This window comes from Borostomias antarcticus, assembly GCF_949987555.1.
Source record: "Borostomias antarcticus genome assembly, chromosome: 6".
Classification (NCBI taxonomy): Eukaryota; Metazoa; Chordata; class Actinopteri; order Stomiiformes; family Stomiidae; genus Borostomias; species Borostomias antarcticus.
In genome coordinates this window covers 7,750,844-7,755,843 of record NC_140239.1, presented here as the reverse complement: position 1 = coordinate 7,755,843, position 5,000 = coordinate 7,750,844, and the positions used below count along the sequence as shown (strand labels likewise).

Below are 5,000 nucleotides of genomic sequence, written 5' to 3'. Positions count from 1 at the left end.
TCTGGTACAAGAACAACCAGCCAACCAGCCAATTAAGAGCATTTAATGCATGATGGTGTTTTCCTCCAGAGGATTTTTTTGGTCAGCTTTTGTTTTCATCTCTGTTGGTCTGTTTTTGTTCTTTGATCATTTACAATTGGTTAACGAGTTATTGAAAAGCGCTATATAAAATATGTATTATTTTTTATTCTCTATCACTCTCCCTCTTTTTTTTTCTCTCTCTCTATGTCTCTGCTGACTACCAGTTCACAACTAAGTGCCTCTCTCAGCAGTTATGTTTACAAACATAAATATTGATAAATAAAAGACAGAATGGCGTCCTTATCGGCCGAACCTCCGGTAATGCTACCCAGCAATCAATAAGTACTTCAGAGTCTCGAAGAGGAAATGGTTTTGAAGAAGAGAGATGAATGGGTGAGGGTTGGAGGGAGGGAGGGAGGGAGGGAGGAGGAGAGGGGGGTGGAGGTGGAGGAGGAGGGTGGAGTCAGGGTGTAGGAGTGTAGGAGGGTGGGGTGGAGGAGGAGTTGAGAGGGTTCAAGGGGGTGGAGTCAGGGTGGAGGAGTGTATGGGGGTGGGGGTGGAGGAGATGAGAGGGTTCAAGGGGGTGGAGTCAGGGTGGAGGAGTGTACGGGGGTGGGGGTGGAGGAGGAGTTGAGAGGGTTAGAGGGGGTGGAGTCAGGGTGGAGGAGTGTACGGGGGTGGGGGTGGAGGAGGAGTTGAGAGGGTTAGAGGGGGTGGAGTCAGGGTGGAGGAGTGTACGGGGGTGGGGGTGGAGGAGGAGTTGAGAGGGTTCGAGAGGGGGGGGTGGAGGAAGAGTTGAGAGGGTTTGAGGGGGGGTGGAGGAGGAGTTGAGAGGGTTAGAGGAGGGGGGGTGGAGGAGGAGAGTAAAGGTAAAGGGCGGTGGAGGAGGGTGGAGGAGTTTTGAAGGATGGTGCACAGGGGGGCTGGGGGTGTAGGAGAGTGTGTGTGTGGGGGGTGGGTCCCAGGGGATAGAGGTTGAGTGCCTAAATGGACAGTGCTAAAGGTAAAAACAATGTGAGTGATGGTGACTGGTTTATAATGATGAGCAAATATGCATTTGTGTGTGTTTAGCGCTAGTGTATCTGTGTGTGTGTGTGTGTGTGTGTGTGTGTGTGTGTGTGTGTAGCCTGTGGGTGTTCAGCAGGTGTGTGTGTGCGTGTGTGTGTGTGTGTTCTTAGAGTGCCTCTCTAAGTGGACTGTACACGGACGGAGGCCCAGCACTCCATAATGGGACCAGAGTCATGGCAGAGACTCCACCTTCTCTCCCTCCTCCTATTCACCCCACCCTCTTTTCTCCTCCCATCTCTCCCTCTCCCCTTTCTCCTTCTGTCCCTCCCTCTCCTCTCCTCCTTTCCTCCTCTCCCCCTGTTCGTTCTTTCCCTCCCTCTCTTTCTCCTCTTCATTTCTCGCTTTCCTGCTCTCACTCGTCGTCCTCCTCCTCCTCCTCCTCCTCCTCCTCCTCCTCCTCCTCCTCCTCCTCCAGTATCATATTAGGTTATATCTCCAGACTGTGGTCTGGTAATTTAAGATAATGGAGAAGAGGAACCTCGGCACCATGACACCAACATCTCTGTTTCCTTCCTCCTATCCCTCCATCATCCTCTCTTCTATCTCTCTTCCCTCTCTCTCCTCCTCTCCTTTCTCGTCTCTCACCCTCCTCCTCTCCCTCCCCCTCCATTCGGCTACAGTAGTAATTTGAGCTAATGGGAGCAGAGTTACAGTACAACAGGCAGCTGTTCAGATTGGCTACATAACCCTTTGAAATAACCTGTTACTGTCAGCCAATCAGATTAGCTTCTTGTTTTACAGGGTTATAATGAGATTGTGATTGGTTTCAGATCGTCCTACTTGACAAGCTTGGACTCGAACAGAAGAAACTCAACGTTCATTAGAAATCCACTTTGTTGGGGACACTTGTTGTTGATTTCTCAGTGAAGGATAGTCGTCCAAGCTGTGCGCGTTCCCCTCACTGGTCCATTGGCTGAAGAGTGGAAAGAGAGAGAGAGAGAGAGGAAGGATGGAGGGAGGGATGGAGAGAAGGAGGATGGAAGGAAGGGGGAGGGAGAAGGCTAGAGGAGGGTTTGGCGTCCACTAGTTCATACTGATATTAAAACAAAGTCATTATCCTCTTGACCTCCCTTAGACACTCCCTCACATACAGTACACACACACACACACACACACACACACACACACACACACACATTCACACACACACACATACGCACACACATACGCACACACACACACACACACACACACACACACACACACAAACTCACACACACCTCTTAGCAGCCCTGCCGTAGGAAATGTCAGTCTGTCAGGAGAGACAGGACTGTCAGAGAGAGGTGCTGTTAGAACTGCTGGCCAGCTCAGGTCACCTGTCTCCTACTGTCATGCCCTCCTGTGTGTGTGTGTGTGTGTGTGTGTGTGTGTGCGGGGCACGCGCTCATGTGTGTGTGTGGGGGCACGTGTGTGTGTGTGTGAATGGACTCTTGTTAAACGTATAGTATGTGTAATACCGCAGAGATGGGGTATGTGGACGCTTAATAGGATGCAGGTGCAGTGGGTGTGTACAGTATGTGTTTGTGTGTGTGTGCATGTGTGTGCGCTCATGCATGTGTCAAGTCACTTTGATTTATATAGCACATTTACTTTCTGATTCTGATTCTAAGAACAACAGGGTTGAGCCAAAGTGCTTTCCAGGCATTACAATACAAGTTACAACAAGGAATATTAATATTACAGCAGATTTTAAATTAAAATTACAGCACAATACACTTACAGTATTAACAATACATGAAACAGATGGAAATATTGGTACAAGTTCACAAGGAATAAAATAAAAACTGGAATAATGAGTACAGGGAAAAAATACAAGGATAAAATAATAAAACACAGTAAGATAAAATAACTGCATAAAAGCAACATCAAATTAAAAACTCAGTGAAAGGATATTGGAAAAATAACGAAGTAAATTGAGAGTGGGTAACAGTGGGGAATCATCAGACTGCACTAAAAGCCAGAGAAAAAAGATGGGTGTTTAAATTTGATTTAAAGTTATCAACGGTGGAACACGCCAGCACTCACCGGGAGGCGGAGAGGCTGTTCCAGAACATGGGGGCGGCAGCAGGAAATGCCCGGTCACTTTTGGGTTTTGAGACGTGGAGGGGTGGACGGCTGAGACTCAGAGCAGTTGTGAGGATGATGAGTCAGCGGTTCACAAATGGGGTTCATGTCCCCATAGGGATACGCTGGAGTATTGCAAGGGCTACGTGAAACTTTTTAAAAATGCTAATGAAAGAAACGAAACAATAATAGCTTCAATAAAAACATTGAAATGTAAATATTACGATCTAAGTCCGATAAACCACACTTTATACAGAATAGACTCCACGACACAAGCCAAAGCATTCGAGGCTTCGTATGCGTTGTCTTTGCTTAAAGTCAAAAGGCCGTTCACCATAGCTGAAGACCTCATGCTTCCAGCCACTGGTGTATCGGCCGAGACTATGCTGGATAAAAACGCAACAGATACATTTTGTCTTTGTCAAACATTTGAAATGTACAATAGCATTAAAATGTTGTTCAGTTACAAGGTTGTTGTTTAAATCAGACACTGATGGTACAGTACACTGTATTGTACCTTTTTACACACTTTTTTTTCCTACCAATTATGTTTTGCGCTGGTCAGAGGATACTTGGCTGAAATATATTGTATATATTGTAATAATGTACTGCATTTTAAATAGCAACTTAAAAGGCAGTACATTATCGGAAAAAGTTTGACCTAAGTGACCTAGGGGCAGAGTATGGAACCAGCAGATCGGTAATGTACTGTAATGCTAAGCCATTAAGAGTTTTAAAAATAAAAAGTAACCTGACCCTGACCAGGACCTGTACTGAGCACTTGGACTTGGTCCCTGGGCGTCATTAACGATACCTGTCCACTGCTCCTGGCTGGCCCTGGAGGAGGACAGCTCGGATGGAAGAAATGAAGAATTTTTACAGCTCACTTTTCTGGCCCCCGGGTGAAAGTGTGTTTTTGCTTCCCTCTGGAATATGTAGGGGTGGAACCTATGCCCCCCCCCCCCCATTGCTCTCTGTAAAGCGCATTGTGTTGCCTCTGTGTATGAAATGCGCTATACAAATAAAGTTTGATTTGATTTGATTTGATGCAGGGAACAATTTCCACCGGCGACCGCAGATGCATGTGTGTGTGTGTGTGTGTGTTGTGTGTGGTTGTTGCCACTCATTCACCCGGGTGTATTTGTGTGTTGATCACCGTGTGGCGAATAAAAGACCCTTGAGGCTGAATTATTATTAGAGCGTCTTTGTGAGTGTGTGTATGTGTGTGTGTGTATGTGTGTGTGTTCTGGGCCGTGTGGTCCCCGTGGTGGACAGGTTCTCTGCAGGGTTCCCCAACGTTGTAGTTCTAATTGGCAGAACCCCACAGAGCCGCCCCCTCGCAGTCCACACACTCATCATCTGAACTCCCACTTCCAGCTCCAGCCACCCTGCCGCCCCCGGAAACACACCCCTCATCTACTCCTCCTGTCTCTCTCCCTCATCTACTCCTCCTGTCTCTCTCCCTCATCTACTCCTCCTGTCTCTCTCCCTCATCTACTCCTCCTGTCTCTCTCCCTCCATCTACACCTCCTGTCTCTCTCCCTCCATCTCTCCCTCCATCTACTCCTCCTGTCTCTCTCCCTCCATCTACTCCTCCTGTCTCTCTCCCTCATCTACTCCTCCTGTCTCTCTCCCTCCATCTACTCCTCCTGTCTCTCTCCCTCATCTACTCCTCCTGTCTCTCTCCCTCCATCTACTCCTCCTGTCTCTCTCCCTCCATCTACTCCTCCTGTCTCTCTCCCTCCATCTACACCTCCTGTCTCTCTCCCTCCATCTACTCCTCCTGTCTCTCTCCCTCCATCTCTCCCTCCATCTACTCCTCCTGTCTCTCTCCCTCCATCTACTCC

At 47.9% G+C, this 5,000-nt stretch overlaps 1 protein-coding gene across 1 annotated transcript in view; it reads left to right on the top strand.

The window, feature by feature from the left end:
• Positions 1 to 5,000, top strand: part of ntng2a (netrin g2a) — a gene marked incomplete at both ends in the record, with an annotated part of 33,223 nt that overhangs the window by 4,962 nt on the left and 23,261 nt on the right. The window lies entirely within an intron of this gene.